Raw genomic sequence first — 15,035 nt, 5'->3', positions numbered from 1 at the left:
CTAACGAACTTCAATGCCAGCATGAGAACATAAAGACTGCTAGGAAAATACTGGCTCATCTGCAAGAGTTGTATGGTGAGCAGAGCCGCACTGCACGCTTTGAAGTGTCCAAGAGGCTCTTCAAGGCAAAGATGCGTGAGGGGCAGTCTGTCCACGATCACTGTTTGACTATGATCAAGGACCTCGAGGAACTTGAGAAGCTCGGTATGTCCATGCATAAGGAACTGCAGATAGATCTGATTCTGCAATCCCTTCCTGATTCATTTGGTCAGTTTATAGTAAACTACCATATGAATAAAATTGAATGCACAAAGACCGAATTGTTGAATATGTTGGTAACTGCTGAAGGGGCCTTGAAAGGTTCAAGGGGCTCTGTTCTGGCTGCTGAGCTGACTTCTGGTTCCAAGAGAAAGTCTACTTGGAAGAAAAAGAAGCCTGCTAAGAAGCAAAAGAAAGACAAGAAGCCTAAGAAGGAAGTTCACAAGAAAAGAGCTAATGACAAGGAAAAATGTTTCCACTGCAACGTCGACGGCCACTGGAAAAGGAACTGCCCTTCATACCTCGAGAGCCTGAAGAACAAAAAGGCAGACACACCTTCTGAAGGTATGTTAGATTTGCTCATAATTGAAACTAATCTTACGGTTTCTTCTACTTCTAGTTGGGTTATAGATTCTGGTTCTAGTGCTTATTTGTGCACTACTATGCAGGGTCTAAAGGAAAGTAGGAGGCTGGCGGAAGGTGCAGTGACCCTTCGGGTTGGCAACGGGGCAAGAGTTGCTGCTGTGGCTGTAGGCACCTACCCTCTGCGATTACCGTCTGGATTTAGTTTATTGCTCAAAGACTGTTATTATGTCCCTGCTGCTAGCAGGAATTTGATTTCTGTTTCATGTTTAGCACAGGATGGTCATGTTTTGACCTTTGACAAAGACTGCTGTTCTATTTATTTCAGAAATAAATTAGTTGCACGTGGTTTCATGATTGATAGTCTCTATCACTTGCATATTGATATGTCTGTGAATGTGTCTGAGCAAGTAGTGAGTGCCATAGGATCTAAAAGATCCAGAGATGAGATAAACCAGAAGTATTTGTGGCACCTCAGGCTTGGCCATATTGGAGAGGACAGAATGAACAAAATGGAGAAAGATGGGCATCTTGGCCCATTGACTTCCGAGTCATATCCATTTTGTGAGTCCTGTCTTCAAGAAAAAATGGCTAGATTACCCTTTGTAGGACATGGGGAGAGGAGCACTGAAATACTTACCCTGGTACACACTGATGTGTGTGGCCCATTCGATGTGCTAGCCAGGGGTCGTTATTCATACTTCATTACCTTTACCGATGACTATTCACGATATGGGTATCTGTATCTTATGAGATACAAATCTGAGTCTTTTGAAAAGTTCAAAGAGTTCAGAAATGAAGTAGAAAAACAGACTGGAAAAACCCTTAAGGTTCTTCGATCAGATCGAGGAGGAGAATACCTTAGTAGGGAATTCCGGGACTATCTTAAGGAGAATGGCATAGTCTCACAATGGACGCCTCCGGGTACACCTCAACTCAACGGGGTGTCAAGAGAGGAGGAATCGGACTCTATTGGATATGGTCCGATCCATGATGAGCTTCACTGATCTACCTATGTTTCTTTAGGGAGATGCCTTATTATCCGCGATTTATTTATTGAATAGAGTTTCCTCTAAATCCATTCCTACCACACCGTATGAGATATGGCATGGTAAGAAGCCGAGTCTTGGTCATCTCAAGATTTGGGGATGTCCGGCCCACGTCAAGCGACTACAGGCGGACAAGTTAGAGCCTAGGACCATAAGTGCTCGTTTCATTGGATATCCTAAAGAGTCATTAGGATACAATTTTTATATCTCAGAGGATCACAATGTGTTTGTGAGCCGACATGCCGTCTTTCTGGAAAAACAGTTTATCCTTGATAGAGGCAGTGGGAGAAAAATTGAGCTTGAAGAGAGAGTCTCTGAAAAGCAACGAGTCATGGATCCTATAGAACCTATTCATACAGAGCCAGTACACGTAGTACCTCCTCCACCTCGTAGATCTAGTAGGGTCTCCCATCCTCCCGATAGATACTTAGGTATACTAGTAGAGGATACAGAGGAAATGTTCCTCATGGAAGATAGGGAATATATACAAGATCCCAATACCTACAACGAGGCGATATCTGATATCGATTCCGAGAAATGGCTGGAAGCCATGAAGTCAGAGATAGACTCCATGTATTCCAACCAAGTTTGGACCTTAGTAGATCCACCAGAAGGTATAGTACCTATTGGATGTAAATGGATCTATAAAAGGAAGATAGGTTCGGATGGAAAGGTAGAGACCTATAAGGCAAGGCTAGTAGCGAAAGGGTATAGTCAGCGCGAAGGCATTGACTATCAGGAGACCTTTTCACCTGTAGCCATGCTGAAATCCATTCGAACATTGCTTGCCATTGCAGCATTTCATGATTATGAAATATGGCAGATGGATGTGAAAACTGCTTTCCTGAATGGATATCTTGATGAAGATATCTATATGGAGCAGCCTTTGGGTTTCACTTCCAGTGATGGAGATCACAAGGTCTGCAAGCTGCAAAGGTCCATCTATGGACTAAAGCAAGCATCTCGGAGTTGGAATACTCGTTTCAATGATGCGATCAAATCGTTTGAGTTCATCAAGAACGAAGAGGAACCGTGTGTTTACAAGAAGGTTAGTGGAAGTACTGTCGTGTTCCTCGTACTGTACGTGGATGACATCCTCCTGATAGGAAATGATATTCCTATGCTAACCTCGGTCAAGGTCTGGTTATCAAAAGAGTTCTCCATGAAAGACCTTGGGGAAGCATCCTACATTTTGGATAAAGGTCTATAGGGATAGATCTAAAAGGATGCTTGGCCTATCACAGAAGATGTACATAGAGGAGGTACTGAAGAGGTTCAGTATGGAAAACTCCAAGAGGGGTCTATTACCCCTAAGACATGGGATTCATCTCTTCAAAAAGATGTGCCCCAACACATCTGAAGAGATTCAACGCATGAGCAGGATTCCTTATGCTTCTGCAATAGGAAGCCTCATGTATGCCATGCTGTGTACACGACCTGATATAGCCCTTGCTGTGAGTGTCACTAGCAGATATCAGTCGAATCCAGGTGAAGAGCACTGGACAGCTGTGAAGAACATTCTTAAGTACTTGAGAAGAACTAAAGATTTGTTCTTGGTTTTTGGAGGATCATCAGAGTTAAAGGTAGAAGGATACACAGATTCAGATTTTATGACTGATATTGATGATAGAAAGTCTACATCTGGATATGTGTTCTTGTGCAATGGTGGTACGGTAAATTGGAAGAGTTCCAAACAACCGATCATTGCTGATTCTACCATGGAAGCTGAGTATATCGCCGCCTCTGAAGCTGCAAAGGAAGCCTTCTGGTTCAACAAATTCATTGCAGAGCTAGATGTAATGCCATCGGATGCCATCACACTCTACTGCGATAATAATGGCGCCATAGCTCTTGCTAAGAAGCCAAGGTCTCATCAGAAGTCCAAGCACATAGAGCGGCGCTTTCACCTCATACGCGAATACCTCGAGAAGAAATATGTCGAGGTGCAGAGAGTAGACTCCGCAGACAACGTGGCAGACCCGCTCACTAAGCAGTTAAATCAGCAGAAGACAGAAGCCCACCTTGAGAAGATGGGACTTAGATATATGTCTGATTGGCTTTAGTGCAAGTGGGAGATTGTTAGATGTATGCCCTAGAAGCCAATCTGGCGGACACATTATTAATTCTAGGACATAAATTTGTACTTGACTTTATTATTATTGAATAATAAATGGGCATCTTTTTCATTCATATTGTTTATGTGTCTATGAATCGTCCAAGGAATTAATAAGATGATGATACATATTCTCAAGAGTTGAGAATTTGAGCCATGTATCATTGGTGATTAATTTCTAAATGCTCCTGATCAATGGATCATCACGAGGACGGTGATCGATCCGATCAGTGCACAGATCACTTTTCTTCTGGATGGACGAGACTCGAGTCCACAGTGTAGGGACACTGAAGTGATAGTGCAGGTGCTTGTTAGAGAACAAGGGTACTGAGCGTGACCAAGACAAGAAGTCACTTGGATGTCTATCCACTCGTCAGTGAGGTTATTGTAGTTTGACTACACGTATACATCGTCAGTGGATAGACATCCAAGTGACTTCTTGTTTGGTCACGCTCAGTACTTGTTCTCTAACAAGCACCTGCACTATCACTTCAGTGTCCCTACACTGTGGACTCGAGTCTCGTTCATCCATAAGGAAAGCGATCTGTGCACTGATCTCATCGGATCGATTACCATCCTCGTGATGATCCATTGATCAGGAACATTTAGAAAATAATCACCAGTGATACATGGCTCAAATTCTCAACTCTTGAGAATATGCATCATCATCTTATTAATTCCTTGGACAATTTATAGACACATAAACAATATGAATGAAAAAAAATGTGTTGCCCAGATAGACAACCCAAGAGGGGGGGTGAATTAGGTTTTAAAATAATTTTTACAATTAAATTGTTTGTGAGATACTAATTAATCCTTTTTTGCAAGTTGATTAATTAGATGCTAAGTGCAGTGAATGAAATGAAAGTAAGAGAGACAAATGCAATCACAAACACAATGATTTTATAGTGGTTCGGAGCTAACCCTTGCTCCTACGTCCACTCCCCAAGCCTCACTTGGGAATTCACTATAACCCCTCGGATTACAGCCGGTTGTTTTACAAGCTCACAACCCAACTTGTTGTTTTACGAGGTCACAACGAACTCGGTCGATTTTCCCAGGCTCACCGACTAGAACCACCCCGATTGTTTTCTCGGGATCACAATCGAACCCTTACACCGTTGGTTTCAACCTAGGCTCACCAACAAACCTATACACCCTTGATTCAATCCCCTGATTGAATCAAGTAAAGACCAGATGGAAAGAACAAAGACAAACAGAAAAATAGAGCTTCTAAAAAGCAGATATACAGCGATATAAATAAGAGAAAAGTTAAGAGCCCTCAAACACGTTTGAGTTGGAGTAGAGAAGGGCTTCTTGAACTTGGGGTCTCCTCTTGAATGTCTGGAAGACTTGAAGGCAGGAGGAGACTTCTTTTTATGCTGGGAAGAGTTGGTTGAATGGAGTTAATGGCGCTCTTCCTTCTTTTCCGTTGAAAATCAGTTTGCAGATGAAGGATTCTTGTTTTCTTTGAGTGGAATGTTACTTCTCTGCTTTGCTACAGTCCTCTGTGGCTATTTAAGCCATTCCCCACGGAAACTAGCCGTTAGACTCACTTTACTAGCCGTTCTGCACACTCTGCACATCCTGACAATGTGTCCGTTGGGGTCGGAGTCGACTCGCGCGATCTGGAGTCGACTCGGCTGTAGCGGGAGTCGACTCATGCTTTTCTGGAGTCGGCTCGGCAACTGTTCCGGATTTGAATTAAAGTGAGCTTCTCGACTGGGAGTCGACTCGACTTAACCCGGAGTCGACTCGCCAAAACCTGGAGCTGACCTGGCATTTTTGGAGTCGGCTCATCCCATGAAATCCACAGAGCTATTCTTCAACTTGGCCCACTCGAGTCGACTCGGAAATACTGGGAGTCGACTCGGCGCTCAGAGCCCGAACTCCCGATCTTCTGTCTTTTGGCTCGTCCAGTCTTGGAGTCGACTCGAGCTGTTCCGGAGTCGACTCGGCTCTCAGTTTCCGAAACACAGCCTTCTATCTTTTTGGTGTAGCGCTGCCTTGGAGTCGACTCGAGCTGTCTTGGAGTCGACTCGCATCTCAGAGACAACAATTCGGTCTTCTATCTTTTTGGGGTCGCGCTGTCTCGGAGTTGACTCGGGCATTGCGGGAGTCGACTCGGATCTCAGTGTCCGAAAACTGCTCTCTGACTTTTGCCTAGTATAACACTGAGAGTCGACTCTATCTTTCTTTGGAGTCGACCTGCCAACCATCGGAGTCGACTCGCGTTCCTCAGGAGTCGACTTGGCTCTCAGGGTCGAAAATTGCTCTCTGACTTTTTGTCTAGAACTCCCTGGAGTCGACTCATACTACTCCAGAGTCGACTCGGCAAGCTTCGGAGTCGACTCGCGCTCTTCAGGAGTCGACTCGTTGACAGGTTTTGAATTGAGTCTTTCTGTTCATCTGTCTGTTCTCAGTCGGAGTCGACTCATAACGTTCCGGAGTCGACTCGAGCCTGTGCCAGTGCTTCTAATACGCCTGGAGTCGACTCGTAATATCCCGGAGTCGACTCGAGTCTCAGACTTTGGTTCAACTTGACTTCTTAACTTATCCAAAATATCTTGAACCAAGTCTAGACGCACTTAACCATAAATTTATAAGATTTTCACTGAAACACTAGATTGAATTCATTAGTAAACATAAGATATACTCAAATGCTTTGATCTCATCAAAATCAAATAGGGTTATGATCAATCACTCCACAATCTCCCCCTTTTTGATGATGACAAAACATTGAGTATATGTACAGTGAATTGCACAACAAACAAGGAAATTTATGATAAAATTTTTGAAATGAATTCAAGTGTCTGGTTATTTAATTTATCCAAACTTGAAAGGTGTGAAACAATAAATTTTGGAGTTAAAGCTCCCCCTTTCATTTGGAATTATATAAGCCTCCATGTCATGCAATCAATTGTTTGGCTTATATGTCTTTAATGATTTTGCTTTCTTAAAAGTTCAGATTCTCCCCCTCAACATATGCATTCAACTTTGTTTTGATTCTCTGAATTTTCTTTTAATGCAATGAAGCTTTTGAACTTAAATTTTTGGTTTTTAGAGGAAAAATCTGTCAATTTGTTCTTGAGTAGGATTCAACTAATCTCCGAATATCCCTTGAATAGATTCTGGAGATTACTCCATTAGGAGCCCCAACAGAGAGATAATGAGCCTCGAGGTATCAAATCCACTTAGAACAAATTATTGTGTGTTTTATAAGTTTTTCTTTTTATTGATTTTCATTGATTCCTTTTTTCTTTCACATATCTATTAAATATATTCTCCCCCTTTTTGTTATCGTATCAAAAAGGAAGTGAGTAGAACACACAAGCAAGCAGAGATCAATGTGCACAATTTTGAAGAAATTTGTCTACTCATTGTATTGATGTATATGTAAGTACATTTGTGAATACAATAAGTGATAAGTGCTAAATAATGCATAAATTAATATCTTATTCATAGCACTTATCATTATTTTAATTCATATATTTAGTGAATTTAACATAAGAAAATGTGTTCCCCTTCATCATGGCATTATTAAAAATAATTCGAGTTTGCTTGATTTTATTGGTCAATTCTAATATGTGCAGATCGAGTCGAACTAATTGGGATGATGCCTGAACTAATTTGTGCAGGTCGCGTTTGCAGCTGAACCCATGTCCACGTCACCCTTTTAGTGCTTAGAAATTAAGCTTCCACGTCACTCTCCCTCCCATGTTCAAAGAACAGAACCAAGCATCCTTATCCCTTCTTCGGAATAAATCCCAACTCATCTCCCCATCCCGTGAGCAGTTCAAACAGAGCCTGATAAACTCAAATCCTCATCTTCCTCTCACCCACAGCGTCCCACGATGATCCCAGCCGAACACATTCATTCACATCTCAGCGTCATCTTCTCCCGCGACACTTGCCAAGCAAACCAACTTTTATCTTCATCCATGCCCTCAACCGAATCCAGACTCGATCCAGATTTGCGCCCAACCTTTACGTGAATCCTCCCAAGTTCATCTTCTGCTTTCCTTGTTAGAGCACCACGGAAGAGTTTTTCTTCCGGATATCACGTCTCTCTACCGAAACATCCCCTGTTCTCCGTCATCCCATCCGCGTGTCTTCCCTCTTCCGAACCAAACCATCTCTCAGCCGTATCCACCATTCGCAAGCAACCGTACGCATCTTCTTTGCATCCAGCTTCATCTTCTCGGCAGTGAGCTTCATCCACATAGCTCCCGGCTTCAAAACAAAGCCAACTACATCCGGATATCCCGCTGCCAGCTAGGATAGCATCCCGAACAACCACCCAGTTGCTTCTTCTTCCGTTCATCTTCATCCCGTGAGCCGTATTCAGCCTCATCCGGATCACGTCCACAAACGGAATCCCCTGTTTCAGAACCAATCCCAGCCGAATCCTCTTCACCCGAATTCGTTCTAGAGAGCTCCCAAACATCCGCAGCCTTCCTCCCAGCTCACGAATCCGTCCGAGTTCATCCTTATCCCACGGATTGCATCCCAGCCCGCGGTTCATCTTCATCTCCTATGCTTCCGGATCATCTCAAATCCCATCCGTGAGCATCGGCCACGTCGCGTCCGCAGATCAAGCTCCTCAGCTTAGCAAAACAGACTACTCCTCCATCTTCATCCCATTCCGTTCCTAGCTCCCCTGTTTCGGAACAACTTCTTCCCAGCCAGTGAGCATCTCTTCCTTAACCGAACTCAAAGATTACCGCCCCATCGTTCCAGATTTCTTCTCACAAATCATCTCCCTTGCTCCACATTCGCATGGGATCCCCTGTTTTAGATTCAAAACAGAGGCAATCTCCCAGTCGGATGAACATCTCCCAACAACTTCCTACCAGCCATATCATCCCTCCGAAATCCTCTCAAACATCAGCTTCCTCTGTGATCCATTCGCATCCCAGCTGCCAGCCGCGTCCAAGATCTTCTCCATGTCCTCGTCATCCCCTGCAGCCAAGGATCAAGCCGACTTCAACTCCCGGATAAGCTCCAGTCCCAACAACCTCCTGCGTCTTTTCCGTGATTCATCGTCATCTCCTCTCAACCGGGAATGGAGAGCCTATAAAAGGGGTCAGGCGTGAGCAGAGGGGGTATTCCCTCTTCCCCCACCGGGGGGGGGGGCACTCCTTCTTCCCCATCGGGGGAGGTTCGGTTCCAACTCATCGCTTCTCGGAGGCTGAAATCCCAGTGCATGAGGGAGAGAAAAGTTTGGGTCATTCTGGGAATGATTTCCCAAAGAAAAAAAAAATAAAGAAAGAGGGAGAGATGGGAGCCCGCTGCTGTGCTGCTGCTGCCGACTCCAACTCCATGGAAGGCTGATCTTTTCTCCAGGGCTGGATGCAGCCCTAACAAAGGGATATGGGTTTTATATTTTTAATTTCTATTCTTGGAGTTGTATAAACCTTATTCTGCTTCTAATGAATATTTTATTTCATCTCATATTTAATTTCTGTGATTTTAAATATGAAGTTTATACAACTGCTCTTCATGATCATTGAAGTAAAAATAAGATAGTCCATGCTTTAGAAAGATGCGATGTGCTACCACCTTAGATTAGGGTAGATATTTCATGCCAACTAAAGATGGATTATGCCGAAATTACTTTTGTGAATTTTTATTTAAATGCTTATTAGGCTTGTAGCCAATTTGCATGTTAATCCAAGAACGAAATAGAATATAATTAATCCTTGTTCTGATGTTAGTGGTGAATTCCTTGCCCTAGGTTCTCCCAAATTGATATCATTTTAATTGCATTTTTTTTATTAAATTGCCTAGTTTAATAGTCTTCACAAATTCATCTTTTTAAATATTTTTATTTTTAAGAGAAACAACTATACCCCAATCCCTGTAGATCGATACCCGTAATCACTATCCTACTAGATACGTGCTATTGCGTGGTCTTTAAAGTTGACTATCAATTTTTGGCGCCAAAAATTGATAGTCAACTTTAAAGACCACGCAATAGCACGTATCTGGTAGGATAGTGATTACGGGTATCGATCCACAGGGATTGGTAGCATAGTTGTTTTTCTTTTTATTAAAAAAAAATTTCAAAAAAAAAAAAATCAAAAAATAAAAAAAATAAAATAAAAATAGTTTCTATTTTTACTTTCCTTATCTCCTTCTCCTCTCTTACTAATTTTTGATTTTTTTTGGTATTATTTGATCAGGAATCGAAAAAAAATCCGGGGCGATCAAAAAGGGAACTATTGGAAAAGGAATGCTGTAAAGGTTTGCTTTAAAAATTGCTGGAAAATTTCCTTTGGTAACCTCTAAACCTTTCTTATTTAAATTAATTCCCTTTTGTAGTGATTGTTTGATTTTAATTTTAACAAAAGTGTGAATGCATGCTTGATACACATACACCAATTAATCCGCACATAGTAAGGGCAATCACCCCAACAAGATAAGAACTGGATTTCATCACCAGATTCTTGCCCAAAGTAGGTGAATCAATTCTCACATAGCTATCACCCTAATTAAAATTAATTAGACGTTGGCCCCTAGGGACATTCGAGCTCAATAGGATGAAGATCACCGAAAGTTGCACCAATTTCGCTCTGTGGCTTAGTTGATGTCTAGGCAAGCTTTGTCCCTTTAAGGGAGACAGTTCATCTGTTCGAGGCAAGTGGTTTTTAAGTGGGACCTTTGCAACGCATCGTGACCCCCCCACTTACCTGGGAGCTTACCTGGTCAACTAAGTTCATTAGACCGGATTGGAGGCTTAGGTGCCCTCTTCAAATCAGTTAGGAGCTGTCTAGTGATTTTAGGGCAAATACAAGGATTTGACGTGTTTTTCTTTTAGTGCATGCTTGACTTGACTGATCAGAAGAGTATAACTTCCTGCCCAACAATCAGTCTTCCACAAATTTTCTTCCTTGGAGAACCCCGCATGAACCCGGTATGATTTGATAAGGATGCACTGCGTCTGGCTGAAGACGTTAAACTTAGCGCTTGTTGGGAGGCAACCCAATTTCCATAGATTATTTTTGCACATTTTCTTGTTATTTTTTTTTCAGAAGTCCTCATATTACTGATGCAACTAAGGTACAATGCTTCTATCCTCCATATGCATCATATTTTCGTAAATAATAATAATAATAATAATAATAATAATAAAATATTTTAAAAAAAATTTAAAAAAAATAATAATATAATATTCAAAAAAAAAAAACATTGAGGACAATGTCTGATCTAGGTTGGGGGGTAATAGGATTTGAATTTTTGAAGGAATTTTTCGCATTTTCACATTTTTAAGTAAATTTCAAAAAAAAAAAAAACCTAATTTCTATGCCTTAGTGCTGAAATGATAATCACACAAAGTATATAAAATCTAAAAAGCCCAATAACTAGTCAGGAGTAAGTCAATTTGAGTTCTTTTTATTAAATACTCTTTTAGCGAGTTGTAAGATAATTTTTACTTTGGAATTTCACAACACACATGGCCTGCACTTCTAAGGATTAGGTTCAACATTATGTTGCTAAGTCTAGTAGCAACCTTGAGTCCTGATGAATCATTCCTATCTAATTCACTATTATCCCATATTTATTGTTAAAAAAAAAATAAAAAGTGAATTTAGTCAGGTACATCGAAAAGGGCTACCTATCGTCAAAGGTCAGCGGGCTTGTAATGAGGAACTCGAGCATTGGTCCGTAGGGGAGTCTTGATGCCCAACACCTTACGCCATCTGGTGTGGGAGTGTTGACTGAATGCTCGTTACATGGAGGAATCATTACAAGAGTAAAAGTGCGTAATAAATATAAAATAAAAAAAATAATAATAAAAAAAAAGAAGAGAAAAAGAGAAAATAATATTGACCTTGAAAAAAGACGATAGTGTGAAAGCCGTCGTTGTAAAAATTCGAGTAAACTGGAATATTACAGATAAAGCCCATGAGGTATTAAAGTAAACATCCACAACTCTCGAAATCCTGCAAGGTAGGATGATTTTGAATCAGTGATTAGGTCTTATCTGACCAATTCTTGGAAGCTACTAGCTTTAGCAGTATTTTGGAGAATCTAAAGCCTTAGCTTGTGTATGGTCCAGACATCACCGAGCACCCAAGTATAAATTAGCCTTACAACTCTCTAACGGAAACTTAATGACTTCAACTTAAGTTGCATCTTGACCTAGGATTTGGGCTGACTTAGTAATAAAACTTTGTGTGCTTTTGAAATTATTGGCACTTATGCATTTGAAATTAGATTTTATAAAATAATAAAATAAATTCTTTCGACAGCAGTTTGTGGGTATCTGAGCCGGAAACCCTCACGAGACAAAACTCGTCCACTAGGGCCACCTAGGGGTTTAAAGCCTTATTGCATACGGTAAATGCAATCGCGATTCCTGCGAAAGTGAGTTAGTTTTTTTTATTTTGCTCGAGGACTAGCAAAATGTAGGTTGGGGGTGTGATAAGTGCTAAATAATGCATAAATTAATATCTTATTCATAGCACTTATCATTATTTTAATTCATATATTTAGTGAATTTAACATAAGAAAATGTGTTTCCCTTCATCATGGCATTATTAAAAATAATTCGAGTTTGCTTGATTTTATTGGTCAATTCTAATATGTGCAGATCGAGTCGAACTAATTGGGATGATGCCTGAACTAATTTGTGCAGGTTGCGTTTGCAGCTGAACCCATGTCCACGTCACCCTTTTAGTGCTTAGAAATTAAGCTTCCACGTCACTCTCCCTCCCATGTTCAAAGAACAGAACCAAGCATCCTTATCCCTTCTTCGGAATAAATCCCAACTCATCTCCCCATCCCGTGAGCAGTTCAAACAGAGCCTGATAAACTCAAATCCTCATCTTCCTCTCACCCACAGCGTCCCACGATGATCCCAGCCGAACACATTCATTCACATCTCAGCGTCATCTTCTCCCGCGACACTTGCCAAGCAAACCAACTTTTATCTTCATCCATGCCCTCAACCGAATCCAGACTCGATCCAGATTTGCGCCCAACCTTTACGTGAATCCTCCCAAGTTCATCTTCTGCTTTCCTTGTTAGAGCACCACGGAAGAGTTTTTCTTCCGGATATCACGTCTCTCTACCGAAACATCCCCTGTTCTCCGTCATCCCATCCGCGTGTCTTCCCTCTTCCGAACCAAACCATCTCTCAGCCGTATCCACCGTTCGCAAGCAACCGTACGCATCTTCTTTGCATCCAGCTTCATCTTCTCGGCAGTGAGCTTCATCCACATAGCTCCCGGCTTCAAAACAAAGCCAACTACATCCGGATATCCCGCTGCCAGCTAGGATAGCATCCCGAACAACCACCCAGTTGCTTCTTCTTCCGTTCATCTTCATCCCGTGAGCCGTATTCAGCCTCATCCGGATCACGTCCACAAACGGAATCCCCTGTTTCAGAACCAATCCCAGCCGAATCCTCTTCACCCGAATTCGTTCTAGAGAGCTCCCAAACATCCGCAGCCTTCCTCCCAGCTCACGAATCCGTCCGAGTTCATCCTTATCCCACGGATTGCATCCCAGCCCGCGGTTCATCTTCATCTCCTATGCTTCCGGATCATCTCAAATCCCATCCGTGAGCATCGGCCACGTCGCGTCCGCAGATCAAGCTCCTCAGCTTAGCAAAACAGACTACTCCTCCATCTTCATCCCATTCCGTTCCTAGCTCCCCTGTTTCGGAACAACTTCTTCCCAGCCAGTGAGCATCTCTTCCTTAACCGAACTCAAAGATTACCGCCCCATCGTTCCAGATTTCTTCTCACAAATCATCTCCCTTGCTCCACATTCGCATGGGATCCCCTGTTTTAGATTCAAAACAGAGGCAATCTCCCAGTCGGATGAACATCTCCCAACAACTTCCTACCAGCCATATCATCCCTCCGAAATCCTCTCAAACATCAGCTTCCTCTGTGATCCATTCGCATCCCAGCTGCCAGCCGCGTCCAAGATCTTCTCCATGTCCTCGTCATCCCCTGCAGCCAAGGATCAAGCCGACTTCAACTCCCGGATAAGCTCCAGTCCCAACAACCTCCTGCGTCTTTTCCGTGATTCATCGTCATCTCCTCTCAACCGGGAATGGAGAGCCTATAAAAGGGGTCAGGCGTGAGCAGAGGGGGTATTCCCTCTTCCCCCACCGGGGGGGGGGGGGGGCACTCCTTCTTCCCCATCGGGGGAGGTTCGGTTCCAACTCATCGCTTCTCGGAGGCTGAAATCCCAGTGCATGAGGGAGAGAAAAGTTTGGGTCATTCTGGGAATGATTTCCCAAAGAAAAAAAAAATAAAGAAAGAGGGAGAGATGGGAGCCCGCTGCTGTGCTGCTGCTGCCGACTCCAACTCCATGGAAGGCTGATCTTTTCTCCAGGGCTGGATGCAGCCCTAACAAAGGGATATGGGTTTTATATTTTTAATTTCTATTCTTGGAGTTGTATAAACCTTATTCTGCTTCTAATGAATATTTTATTTCATCTCATATTTAATTTCTGTGATTTTAAATATGAAGTTTATACAACTGCTCTTCATGATCATTGAAGTAAAAATAAGATAGTCCATGCTTAAGGAAGATGCGATGTGCTACCACCTTAGATTAGGGTAGACATTTCATGCCAACTAAAGATGGATTATGCCGAAATTACTTTTGTGAATTTTTATTTAAATGCTTATTAGGCTTGTAGCCAATTTGCATGTTAATCCAAGAACGAAATAGAATATAATTAATCCTTGTTCTGATGTTAGTGGTGAATTCCTTGCCCTAGGTTCTCCCAAATTGATATCATTTTAATTACATTTTTTTTATTAAATTGCCTAGTTTAATAGTCTTCACAAATTCATCTTTTTAAATATTTTTATTTTTAAGAGAAACAACTATACCCCAATCCCTGTGGATCGATACCCGTAATCACTATCCTACTAGATACGTGCTATTGCGTGGTTTTTAAAGTTGACTATCAATAAGTAAAGCAGTAAATACAAGTCAAAGTAAACAAAATCAGCTAGGGTCTCCTCGAGGATGTGGCTCCTCCTCTCAGTCTGGACTGCTCCATGAGGAGACCGACTCCATCCGTGACGTTCCCTAGCTGGGTGATAATGGCCGAGGTGGCCCTACTGTGCGTCGTGGATAGCTCGGTCAGAGTCTGCTGGAGTGTGTCCAGCTTGGCAATCAAGACATTAGCCAAGCGCTCGGCCCCCTGACTAGTAGTGCCCATATCGTGTCGGATGTCATCTCGCATCTGTCTTGTGTTGCTCGTGACATCGCTCATGTTG

This window comes from Phoenix dactylifera, chromosome 14 (genome assembly GCF_051530095.1).
Source record: "Phoenix dactylifera cultivar Ajwa chromosome 14, Ajwa_hap1_PhDact_Kaust_v1.1, whole genome shotgun sequence".
NCBI classification, from domain to species: domain Eukaryota; kingdom Viridiplantae; phylum Streptophyta; class Magnoliopsida; order Arecales; family Arecaceae; genus Phoenix; species Phoenix dactylifera.
Note: the sequence above shows the minus strand (reverse complement) of the source record.